We start from the raw sequence: 13,551 nt of genomic DNA, 5'->3' as shown, positions 1-13,551 counted from the left end.
GATAACTTTCATCACGCCCGGGGGTGTGTATCATTACAAAGTGATGTCTTTTGGTCTCAAATTTTCTGGCCCTAATTATATGAGGTCTATGACGACTATATTTCATGATATTATTTATAAGAAGATCGAGGTGTATGTGGATGACGTCATAATCAAGTCCCGCGAGAGTTCAGACCACCTGACGCACTTGAAGAAATTTTTGACCGTCTGCGTCGGTATAACTTGAAATTAAATCCCACCAAATGCGCTTTTGGAGTTATGGCCGGAAAGTTATTGGGATTCATAGTCAGTCGAAGGGGTATTGAGCTCGACCCTTCAAGGATCAAGTTGATTCAAGAGTTACCTCCCCCAAAGACGAAGAAAGAAGTGATGAGTTTCTTAGGGAGGTTGAACTACATCAGTCGATTCATAGCTCAATCAATTGTGGAATGTGAGCCTATATTCAATCTATTGAAGAAGGATGCTTTGACAAAGTGGACTGACGAATGTCAGACTGCTTTCGATGCTATCAAGAACTATTTTTCCAATCCACCGATATTGGTTCCTCTGCGAGAAGAGAGTCCATTGTTGTTGTACTTTTCCATATCAGATAACACATTTGGATGTGTGCTATGGGAAACATGACAAAACAGGGAAGAAGGAGCAAGCCATTTATTATATAAGCAAGAAGTTCACGTCATATGAGTCTCGTTATACTTTTTTGGAGAGAACGTGCTTTTCTTTGACTTGGATCACTTAGAAGCTGAGACATTATTTGTCTTCTTATACGACATATCTAATTTCCAGGATGGACTCGTTGAAGTATATTTTCCAGATGGCAATGCCGACTGGAAAGTTAACTAAATGGCAAATGTTGTTAAGTGAATTCGATATTGTGTATGTGACTCGGAAGGCGATAAAGTTACAGGTCTTGGCTTATCATCTTACAGAAAATCCCTTCGATGAAGATTATGAACCTCTTAAGACTTATTTTTACGATGAAGAACTATTGTTTGTGGGTGAAGATATTTCTGAAATATATCCTGGCTGGATATTATTCCTTGATGGAACATCAAATCACTAAGAAAAAGGTATCAGAGCGGTCTTAGTTTCAGAATCTGGTCAAGACTATCTCATGGCGGGTAAGCTCCGATTTAATTGCACGAACAACATAGCTAAGTATGAAGCATATATTCTTGGACTGAAAATGTCGATCGACATGAATGTCCACGAGTTGTTAGTTATTGGAGAATCAGATTTATTAATTCATCAGGTTCAAGGAAAATGGGCTGTGAAGATCAGGAAGATTATATCATACATGCAGTTTATACAGAAGTTGTGCAAAAGATTTTGTAAGATCGAGTTCATACATACTCCAAAAATACAAAATGAGTTGGCCGATGCTCTTTCCACCATCACTTCAATGATTAAATATCCAGATACTGATTATATCGATCCTCTGGATATAGAGATGAAGTAACAACCAGTCCATTGTTCACATGTTGAAGCAGAACCAGATGGTTTGCCATGGTATTTTGATATAAATAAGTATTTAGGAGAAAACGATAGGAGGACTCTACATCCAACCAGAAGAAAACGATACGTCGTATGGCTCTCAATTTCTTTCTAAGTGGAGAAATTCTTTATAGGAGGACTCTAGATTTGGGTCTTCTCAGATGTGTCGATGCTGGTGAAGCTGCGAAACTTATTGAATAGATACATGCTGGAGTTTGTGGCACACATATGAATGGACACACTTTGGCAAGGAAGATGTTGCGAGCCAGTTATTTTTGGATGACTATAGAGAATGATTGTTGGAAGTTTGTTAAAAATATGTCATGATGTTAAGTGCATGGTGATTTGATTCGAGTGCCGCCTCACGAGCTTAATACTATGATTTCACCTTGGCATTTTGTACCTTGGAGCATGGATGTCATCGTACCGATAGAATAGCCGCTTCTAATGGACACAAATTTATTCTGGTTTCCATCGACTACTTCACCAAGTGGGTGGAAGCAGCTTCTTATAAGTCGGTAACCAAGAAAGTTGTAGCTGATTTTGTCCGCAACAATCTGATATGCTGGTTTGGAGTACCAGAATCAATCATTACTGATAATGGTGAAAATCTTAATAGCCACTTGATGAGATACATATGTGAGCAGTATAAGATTACTCACCAAAACTCAACCACTTATCGTCCTCAAATGAATGGAGTTCAAGAGGCTGCCAATAAGAATATCAAGAAGACTCTGAGGAAAATGATTGACAATCACAGAGGTTGGCATGAGATGTTGTCATATGTTTTGTTGGGTTATCGAACGAGTGTCAGAACATCGATTGGAACTACTTCATATTTGCTGGTGTATGGAACAGAAGTAGTCATACCTGCTGAAGTCAAGATACCATCTTTGAGGATCATACAAGAATCTAAGTTGAGTAATATTGAATGGGCAACAAGCGGATTGACCAATTGACATTTATTTACGAGAAGAGAATGGTTGCTATTTGTCATGGTCAACTATGCTGATAGAGAATGATTCGCGCTTTCCACAAGAGAGTAAGGGCTAGAATTTTTGTAATTGGTCAGTTGGTCATTAAGCACATTTTTCCTCACTAATATGAGTATAAAGGAAAATTCGCAACAAATTGGTAAGGACCTTACATGGTCCGCAAAGTACTATCTGGAGGTGCTTTGGTCCTTCCGGAGATGGATGGCACTGCATGGCCAAAGCCGACCAACTCAGATGCTGTCAAGAGATATTACGTGTGAAGTCAGTTTGTATTTCTATCATTTCCCTATAATCGTTCAATTTTCTTGTAATTGCTTTATTTAAACCTTATCCCTCTTTGTAATGAATTGCGTCTAACCTGAATTCTCAAGAATGAGATACGTAGGCGGCCTATGTCGGCCTCGGTCACCTCATTTATCCCTTTAATATTTCTTTGTATTTGAACTACGTTCGACCTTAATTCTCAAGAATGAGATATGTAGGAGGCCTATTGTTGTCCTCGGTCGATTTATTTTTGTAAATTTCTTATTGGTGTTAGCCTTGAGGGGGAACTACGTTTGACCCGATTCCTGTCTCAACAGGATACGTAGGCTCCACAAAGGTTCGGTCATACCTCTCATAAGATTTCTATTTTTCTCTTTACAATAGAAACTGATACAGAATTTTTGAGAGGGACTCAAAAATTCTCAAGAAGAATATTTTTCCTCAACAAGCCAAGACTGAAGATATTTTGAGATTTTCAACCGGGACAGAATTTTTGAGAGGATCTCAAAAATTCTGTGATTTACTCACCAACAGTCAAGGATAAGCCAAGACAGTTATCTGGGACAGAATTTTTTAGGATGACCTCAAAGTTTCAACATGGGTTTAGTGACAGTCTAGATTGACTTTGAATACTCCCCATCAAATAATCAGATATACCTCCAAGCATCAGACTCAAAGAAGCTTACTAAGTCAGACGTGACATGACACTTGGCAATAACCTTTTTCTCAAAGTACTTTTTTCAAAAATTTATTTTTCTTAAAATTTTCCTTTTGGTGTTTCATTTGTTTTGGCATAAAATATTTTTCGTCTTGCCTACCAAGAGTCGAGATATCGTTAAAATCAACCGAAGATAGCAGGACAGGGAGTAGACAACTAAAGAATCGATACAGATCAATTCATTTTAAAACTAATGATTTTTCAGTAGAAGCAGGTTTATAGTTTTGCTCTGAAATTGCCAAATTTTCTCCGATCGACGATATAGAGAAGTCAAGGGGGGAAAAGCTCTCCCTAAATTTATGATTTTCCTGTGGATGCAGGAATAATATTATATCATTTATATCGAGGGTGAATCAAGCGAAAATCTCAAGAAAGAGTATACAGTTCTCGCAAAAGACGTCATCTGCTTCAGATTATCATATATGATATTATTACTACTTTGAACGGTCATTTTATTAGTATTGTCGTTTGAAACGATACTCTACCTGGAGGGTCAGTTTATTTCTATTATCGATTGAGATGATATACATCGAGGGCAATTTTAGTTTTATTATCAATTAAGACGATATATTTATCCAGATAGCACCCAGAAGATAACTATGTTGCTCGATTGAAGCACTATCTTCATTTGGTACCAAGGATGGCATCGCGAGTTAATATTCACACATAGCGGGAAGATATTCATACACCACGAAAAATCACACATGGCAGAAAAATATTCATGCCCCACATAAAATCATGCATCGCAGAAGATCATGCATCACGAGTTAATATTCATGCATCGCGGAAGATCAAGCATCGCAAGTTAATATCCATGCATCGCTGAATCATGCATCGCGGAAAGATATTCATACACCGCAAAAAATCACACATCGCAGAAAAATATTCATGCCCCACAGAAAATCATGCATCGGAGAAGATCATGCATCGCGAGTTAATATTCACGCATAGCGGGAAGATATTCATGCCCCGCAAGAAATCACTCATCGCAGGAAGATATTTATGCTCCGCAAAAGATCATGCATCACGAGCCAGTATTCGTGCATCGCGGAAGATCATGCATTGCGAGTCAATATTCATGCATCGCGAGTCGATATTCATGCATCACGAAAAACCATGCATCGCAAGTCAATATTCATGCATCGCAGAAAATCATGCATGGTGAGTTAATATTCACGTATTGCAAGAAGATATTCATGCCCTGCAAGAAATCACACATCTTGAGAAAATATTCATGCCCCCCAAAAAATCATGCATCACGGAAGATCATGCATCGCTAGTAAATATTCATGCATCGCGGAAGATCATGCATCGTGAGTCAATATTCATGCATCATAAAAGATCATGCATCGGGAGTTAATATTTGCATCGCGGGAAGATATTCATGTCCCGCAGAAAATCATGCACTGCAGAGAAGGAAATTGTGCATCTCAAGAGAAGTATTCACCCATCGACTTCAACTGCGTCTTTATTTGGCAAGATTAGACGCCAAAAGAATCATTAGAGACGATATCAAGAGAAATATCAGTATTGCATCACCTTTCATTTATGTTGACATCAAATGAAGAATACATTGAATATTACATTGCAAACATAAGATATAAGATTTATTTGCTTTACGTCAAACCCAATCGAGTTGACATCAAATGGAGAGGAGAACAATTAAGTGTCAACACGGTAAAAGACACTGTCTCCTATTTCAATTGCATTTTTATGCTGATAAGTTTTATCTCAGTCTTTGTTGAGAACATCTGAAAGGATGAATTCTAAAAAAAAAAACACATGTGCGAACGACATCAAAATGGATGCAGCACAATGTGCAACTTTTCTTAGCAGCAAATTGGGACATAGTACAAAGAGGGGTGTCAAACTCTTAGGACACAAGAATAGGAGCGACTTTCACCACAATCAAATCACACCCCTCTCAGAAGGCATATGGGTTTTTCTTTGATTTTTGTCAGTTTTGGTCTCGCATTCAAAAAATTTGGTATCTGCCGAAAGTAAGCTTCCAATCTGAGTGACGATACACCAAGAGCTTTGGAAATTATGTCTGTGTAAGTTCTTATCTTTGGATGTGAAGAGATCCACCTTCATGGCTAAAAGGTTTCAAGCCTCTTTTTCATACTCGACTTTATTTGACACTTATCCAGAACCAAAGGTTATCTGGCATAACAGATTTCCTTTTCCACCGACTGAGGCGAACTACAAACAGCTTGAATTTCTAAGCTATAAGGATATGTAGGAAAGCTCAATTTCAAAAACTTGGCTGTATTTAAACATTGGCTCTTAAATCTTATTCTCGAGCATCTCGGTCCTTCCATAATTCAGTATCAAGATGACTTTTGAATTCTTTAAAATCGTGTGTTAAATCTAGCTTATTGAACTACAAGTGGCATGATTTCTCATGTAACCTGAGATATGTAGGAAACCCAGGGTTCGGCCATAATTCTTAAAATCCCTACTGAATCCCTTTCCTAAAGATGGATTTGGGGTCGTTCAAAATTGGATCGGTCAATTTCATTCTCCTCGAATTTTTTGCATCAATCCGAGTAAAATGAGGGACAGTTGTTGACACCCAATTTTGCCCTCCTCGATAGTAATTAACTAGCGAGCTTCTCGAGTTTAAACGGTTTAAAATAATAATTTCATTTTTTAAAAAATGAAAATAAATAATAATTAAAGTTTTAACTTGCAAGTTATTTTAAGTAAGGTCTTGACACTTTTTTATATTGTTTTAGCTAATGAACATGTCTCGCATAATTATTCATAATTATTATAATTTTATAAGTATTCAAAATCGAAAAAAATAATGATAGTAATACTTTGTTTTATATAAATATTTGGTTAATTATTTTAAGCTTATATTTTGAATCTTTAGTTTATATTCAAATTAATTATTTTATCAACTTTAAGAAGCTTGTTAATTAATTATATTAATTCGTCTCTTTTTTAAATTGTATTCTAGTTGGCCAATTACAATTTGGCTAAATTGGTAATATTCTAAAAGACCAATTTTTTGGGCCATTTATTAGCTAATTTCCAATCGTTCAGCCGATTCCAAACCTCAGTCCACTTATCAACAGCTGCCCCAGCCCATCACTTTAACTTGACAAAGAGGACTTTAAGGCAGCCTCGTAGGAGACATTGGTTGTAACCAGACTTCAAAGGCAGAGGAGTCAGGCGCCGATGTGCACATTGAACTATCCATGTGGCTGAGAGCCCTCACAGCAAAATCACGGAAAAAGCATGACCCAATGTAATTCCCAGCATAATCCCAGCCCATCAGAAAGCACTTTCAATAGCAGCCCAACAATTTCCAACCCAACCCAATTGTGCTCTCTCTCCTTCATGCGAAAGAAGCAGCAGAAGGGAGGTACGGCTTTTTGGTCAGCTTCCTCAACGTCCCTTTCATTTGTACGGTCACAGTTGCACTAGAGACACGCGAGAATCGTCCTTGAGATGACGAGATTGCTCCACGTCGCCCTCCCAAGGATGAGTGAGTCGATATCAAGCATTGACCGCACCTTTCATTCTTTAGGAATGAGTTGAATTTTCAGAAAAGGTGGTCTGTCCAAAATTGGTGAAGATTTTGTTTTCATGTTTTGAATTCGTGGGCCTTGAATCCAGTTTTTCATCGATTTTCCCCCATTTATCAAAACCCTAATTCCTCTCTATATATATTCTTTACAGTTCCTTTGAGAAGGGGGGGGATTTTTTTTTTGAATTCTTAAGCAGAGAACACTCATATCAGTTGAAGAAAATAGGCAAGAATATACACGAAAAACATGTCTTAGCTATATTCAGGTCAAAGATAGTGCTTAGTATCCTCGATCATTATTCGAATTCAAGTCACAAAGTGGAGACAAGCCCCCCCACCCCCACCCCTTTGCTCTCCTTATCCCTAGTTCGCTGCCCAAAAAAGGTAACATCCTCTGAATATTTTTCTCGTCTTTGTTGCTTTAATGTGATACTGTTATTGTGTTGGTCGATGTCATCGAGTTTGGTAGTTTAAACGTGATGTATGACTGCCTTTGATCGATTTTTCTATTTTTTATATCTCGTTCAGATCAAGCATCATGGGAATATTTCAGATGTTACATGTGGTTGGTTTTGTGCTTGTGTAGTTGGTTGAGTCATTTGTTAAGAATGTTAGCATCATCATTGATCCCTTATTTTAGTTGGTAACAGAGTATTCATTTCTTTATAATATAAGGTTAATGCTGGGATTATTTTGGCTGCCCGTGTCCTAAAAAATGTATTTCTCAGTTTCTTCGACTCTATCAATTACGTCTACCTAAAATCTAAGCTTATTGGTCGTTTGAGTTCTTAGTCGATAAAATCATTTCCATTGTCTTGTTATGATCCTTAGGCGCTAAAGATTTGCTCTATTGTGTTGTGCATATTATATGGTTTAGTTTAATTTTTTTCTTTTCTTGTCCACGTTGCTGGAATAGTTCTTCCAAACACCTTTTGGTATAAAGGTTTCCTTTCCGAGATAGAATCTGTAGTTCTTAAGCCATCTGGAGTTTCCGCCTTTACAAGATTTAGTTCGTGGGTGTTCTCTCTAGTTGCATGCTTTTGTCCCGAATGATTTTGTATGGCAATATGTTAAGTTGGAATCGGCATAAGTGATACTCTCTAATGGGAAAATAAGCTTACTTTCCTCTCTTTGTTATTTATATGTTGTGTATTTTAATAATGGACAGTAAATGTCTTTTCTTGGCAGCAACATTTGGCTATAGTTTTCTCCCACCACCAAGCGACATGCTCCCTTTTTTTTTTCTCAAAATTTTATCACTTTATCACTAATATTCAATAGTTTAATGGCTACTGTTCACCTATTTCTTTGTTGTTTTTTGATTATTTTTTTTTGCTTTGAAGTTTGACATGGTTAGACCCAAGTTTTTATGATTCCCATCACCCCTTTTAGTGTTATATTACAAGTTCTTATCGATTAATGTCAATTGAACCCCGTTTTAAGTCGAGATTGGATTAAGAAATTTTGTTGGTTATTTCCTTTATTTTGACATTTCGAGTAGCTGCTAATTCTTGTTCATATGCTCCTTTTCATGTGAAATCTCCTCCGAATACTCACGGGTTATATCTCTTCTCCTCGCGTTTGCCTATTGGGCCATAAAGGCCCAATACTCTTGCTTATCTAGTCGTCCAGCCTCCTAAAAGATGATGTACAGATTGAGAGAAGTAGCATGTTGCTGAAAATTTAATTTCCCAGCCCCGAAAAGTCAAAAAGTAGACTTATATACCGGCTATATACATTGGAATACAGTAGGAATACATGGTATACAGTGTAAAAAACGTGCCAATACAGGGAAAATGCAGAAATACGAAGATCTGGATGAAATTACAGGTTTGGGAGCTCGGGAACTATTGACATACATGGCGTATACATAGGACATACACTCAATGTATGTCATGGAGGATGAAAATGGAAAGGGGCCAAAAGCCCAAAGAATAATTCAGTAGGCCCAATTGGTTCCTAAGTGGGCAAAACCTATTTTGGGTCATTATCTTAGAAATAGGACAGGTGGGCCAAAGCCCAACTTAGTAGAATATGGGCAAAATTGACCCAAGTTCAAATGTTTCCTTTCTCTATCTCTTTATTTATTTGTTCTTGTGTTGACTAACACCTTTGATTATGATTTAATTAATGGAAAAATAACTTAAATACACAACTATAATTTTTATATTCTCCAATTTTCCCTACTTTTTTTAAATATTACATAATTCCCTAATTTTTTTTATTTTAGTGTAAGTTTTTAGATACATTACACTCTCTCTCCTATAATACACATTTACCAATTTTAATGCCTATTTTTTCTCCATTAAAACACTCAACCTCTTAAATCAGTTTTTTAATTTTAAATTTTATCCATTTAAACACTCAACCTTTTAATCAGCTTTTTGATTTTGAATTATTAAATTTAATTAAATTTAAATAAAAGATCAAATTTTGAAATTTTGAATTTCAAAATTCAAAAAATCAGGAAGCAGGGTAACTTCCTGTGCCTTCTACCGTTTTGTTCTTACCAACGTCAACTTTCACTTCTTTTTTTTTTCCTTAATCGTCTTCATTCGACTATTTCTTCCTAATTTTGAATCTTCTTAACCCAGCATATTTTTTTTATTTTCTTCTTTTTATTCTTAATCCATATTCGACTATTTCTTCCTAATCTTGAATCGTATGAACCCAGACCCTTTTTATACTTAATCCATCATCAATTCGTATATTCTTCTCTTTTTTGTTTTTGTTAATTGTTCTATTACATCATAGTAATGGATCCGTCAATTAATAGAAGGATATATGATTCCCACGATGATAATTGGAAAGAAAATAGGAAAAAGTCTTTGCATGATCCTATGAATCTTCAAAAGGATTCAAACAAAGACCATGGCGAAACATCAAAGGTTGTAAAAATACAACAAAAAAGGAAAAAAGAAGCAGCAAACACTGTTGTTAGGCCTACATTGTCTCGGGTTAGTATTTTGGTACTTAAAAATGGTGTTGTTTAAATTAGTAAAATTTTTAAGGAATCAAGTGTGCTTGCTGATACATTTGAAAAAGGGTGTATAGTGTTTTAGATGGTCAACTGATACGTGAATTTGTTGTGTTTCATAATATTTTATATGTATCATTAAGTTTTTGAAAATTATTATAATGTATCATTCAAGAAGTGTAGTAAAGTATAAAATGTGCTTGATGATACATGTAGAATATGTGTGTACATTGTTTAGTCAATGTACTGATACATGTAGTAGCTATGTATCACATGTTTTGCATGTAGTATGAATTCCTGAATGATATCATGTATCAGTAAGGTATTAGTTGTTTAGTTGATGTACTGATACATGTTTTGAAATTTGTTATAATGTATCATTCACTAAGTTTAATAAATGCTTCATCAGATATAGTTGATGATACATATAGATTCTTTGTGTATGTTGCTTAGTCGCTGTTTATGATACATGTATTAGACATGTATCACATGTTATAATATTTTATTTAATTCACTGATACATGTTATAGACATGTATCACATGTTTTTCATGTAGTATGAAATTCTGAAAACTGAAACCATGTATCAGTAAGTTATTAGTTGTTTTATTTAGTAGTTATATTTCTATATCATTTTAATTTGCGGTTTTATTTTCAAATTGCAGCCACTGAAATACAAGATTAAAAAGATACCAACACATCCCATAAGGTTTGCTGTCAATTTTAACAACAATTTCCTAAAGGACTTTGATAAATACGTAGGGGACGATGTTATCCAAATGTTTAAGGATACAATTTTTGGACCCTTTTTAGACATTTCTAAATGTAATTTTTAGGTCCAAATAACTAAGTGCTTATTGCTTTTAGAATTGGAACAAAGCAACCCTAATGTGTTGCATATTAGACATTCCAATGGGTGTGTCCTGAAATTTGGTATAGATGAATTTGCATTATTAACAGAACTTAAGGTCAGAGGAAATACTAATGATTTCAAATACCCAGAACAAACTAATTGTATGCTTTTTAAAAAGTATTTTCCTGGTGCAGTCAATAGTGTTACAAAGTATCAACTAGTTCAAAGGTTTAAGATGGGTAATTGGGAGAGCAATCAGGATGCACTCCAAATGTCTATAGTATTCTTTATTCATACATTTGTATTAGCTACTCTTGATAATACAGCGATATCTATTGTCGACTTTCTAATGGTTGAAGATGGTAGATATCAACATTTTCCTTGGGGTCAGCTTTCATTTTTCAAACTAATTGGTTCACTTAGACAGGATTTTGACGTTAGTAAAAAGTTGTACCGATTATATGGGATGCCATATGCACTAAATGATTGGATATACGAATGTGCATCCAATTTAAATTCAGAAATAGCTGTGAGTGAACGCAATGTCATCCCAAGAATATGCAATTGGAGAGTTGTGTCTGAAAAGGCAAAGTTTGAAATGCTTATGTCTACCATTTTCCAAGAGGTAAAATTTTATTTTTGTATATGGAATATCGTTATTTATGTCTTTGTGATACATTATGAATTATTATTGTATCTAACAGTTAAATTATCTTATGTGTTTGTGATACATTTAGAATGCATGTTCAAACATTGTCCCAACAGCAAAGGAAATTGAAGCTTTTGATATTGCTCAAGTTGAACATGCTCATTCTACATCAATACCATTAGTACAACTAAACGAGGAAGATGATTTAGATGATTTCTCCACAAAACCGCCCGAACAGTTATTGAGGACATATTCTAGAGTGTCTGATACATCTCCTCCACAACCGCCAAAAAGAAGAAAAAAATCGATTATTCAAAAAAAGAAGGTGTCAGAACAAAAACAGCCTGATCAATCAAATGTTTCTCCGACACCGGATGATTATGTACATGTTTCCATGTCAAGTCTGCCTCAACATTCGAATGCTGATGATGTACATGGTTCTGTTCCACAAGTGTCACCGAAATCGGCTGCTGATGTACATGGTTCTGTTCCAGACGTTTCTCAGAACCCACCTGCTGATGTTCATGGATATACAGATTCACAGAATGTCAACAATATAATTCCTCATATTGAAGAGTTGAAAGGACATTTGAAAACTTACGTAAGTAAATTATTTTGTTATTTTTAAACAAACTTTTATTTATCCTAAATGTATCTACAATTTTTAGGTTGACAAGAAATTTGAGGAACTGATTATTTTGATAAAAGCAAATCACTCCCAGCTGATGCAATCTATTAGCAAAGAGAACATCAATTTTCAGGCTGATACAAGCACATTTCAGTCTGACAAACAAACATCTCAGTAAATACCAGTTGATCTCGATGATATGGGTGGTGTAGCTGAGGATGGTGGTGGTTTTTCTGGTAAAAATGGTGAGCATCATATCGTCGACGATGCAGGGGATGTCGATATGGATGGTGTTGGTGTTTCCGTAAATGAGGGTGAACAAATAGTCAGTGATAATCCAAAGGTAATGTTTATGATACATTGGGTATGTTGTGTATCATGCACATATAGTCAATGCTTTGTATCATGATCATTTTTTTTATCATTTTATATTCTGTCATGTATCATGCATATTTACTCAATACTATGTATCATGTGATTGTAATCAATGTTACGTATCAGCACAAATTATATTAACAGTTTTTATTTCAAAACTGCATATTCAGGATGGTGACGCACATCAATCGCACCAAGATTTAAATGAACATATCATGGACCAAGCCGTTGATGACAATGTTCATCACAACATCCCTCATGTGTTGCCCGAAAAAACAACAACGGATTCATCGGTACATTTTTTAATTTTGATTTATGACACACAATTTCATTACACACAAATTTATTCTAAAAATCATTACATCATATTATACAGGATTCTTCAACTTCAACAACAATATCGCCATCAACTCAAGCAGCAATAGATGCGCTTATCAAAGATTTGGGTAAAGATTTTACCAATGCTAGACCATTATATTCTTACGATCCACAGAATATAACTAGCAGCCAGTACTTGTTGACCGACAGTCAATTACCCACTGATATTCCAATAACGGAGATTGCTGTTAAAACTGATGCAGTCACTCCTGCGCATAGAAATAGAATGCCTTCGAGAAGGATTCAATCTCCATATTGTACTTCTTTTGGGTCAAGCGAGAAGGGAAAAGAGAAATTGAAGGATATGGCTCGACTCTATTTCCCGTTCGAAGGATGTGGCATTGCAGATAAAGTTTCGCCGAAACTTATTGAGGATTACATGAATTGGTTGTTGAGGGGGCTTCTAAAAAATCATAACAATAAGTAAGTTTTATACATTTTTTTTTCTCAGTGTTAGGCGTAATCATTTTATATACAACTAATTGATGATACTTTGTTATATAAAAACTGTAAATAACTCAGTGTTATGTATCATGTACATACATTGAAAACTTATGTATCATATATGCAGGAACCCATCGGACGATAAATACAGATCAAGATCTTCTTCTTTTGGATTTACGATGATGGACTTTGTTGTTGCTTTTCCAATGAACAAGAATTGGTTTTATGCCATGTCACAG

General features: G+C 35.5%; 1 long non-coding RNA gene across 1 annotated transcript; it reads left to right on the top strand.

Annotated features, from left to right (window-relative positions):
• Positions 1–12,063: 12,063 nt before the first annotated feature.
• Positions 12,064–13,549, top strand: LOC112940301 (uncharacterized). The gene is made up of 3 exons (XR_003244287.2): positions 12,064–12,088; positions 12,156–13,291; positions 13,440–13,549. It is a non-coding gene; the product is annotated as an uncharacterized lncRNA (long non-coding RNA).
• The last annotated feature ends 2 nt before the right edge of the window (positions 13,550–13,551 follow it).

Source organism: Solanum lycopersicum, chromosome 11, assembly GCF_036512215.1.
Source record: "Solanum lycopersicum chromosome 11, SLM_r2.1".
Taxonomy (NCBI): Eukaryota; Viridiplantae; Streptophyta; class Magnoliopsida; order Solanales; family Solanaceae; genus Solanum; species Solanum lycopersicum.
This window is presented reverse-complemented; position numbering and strand designations above follow the sequence as displayed.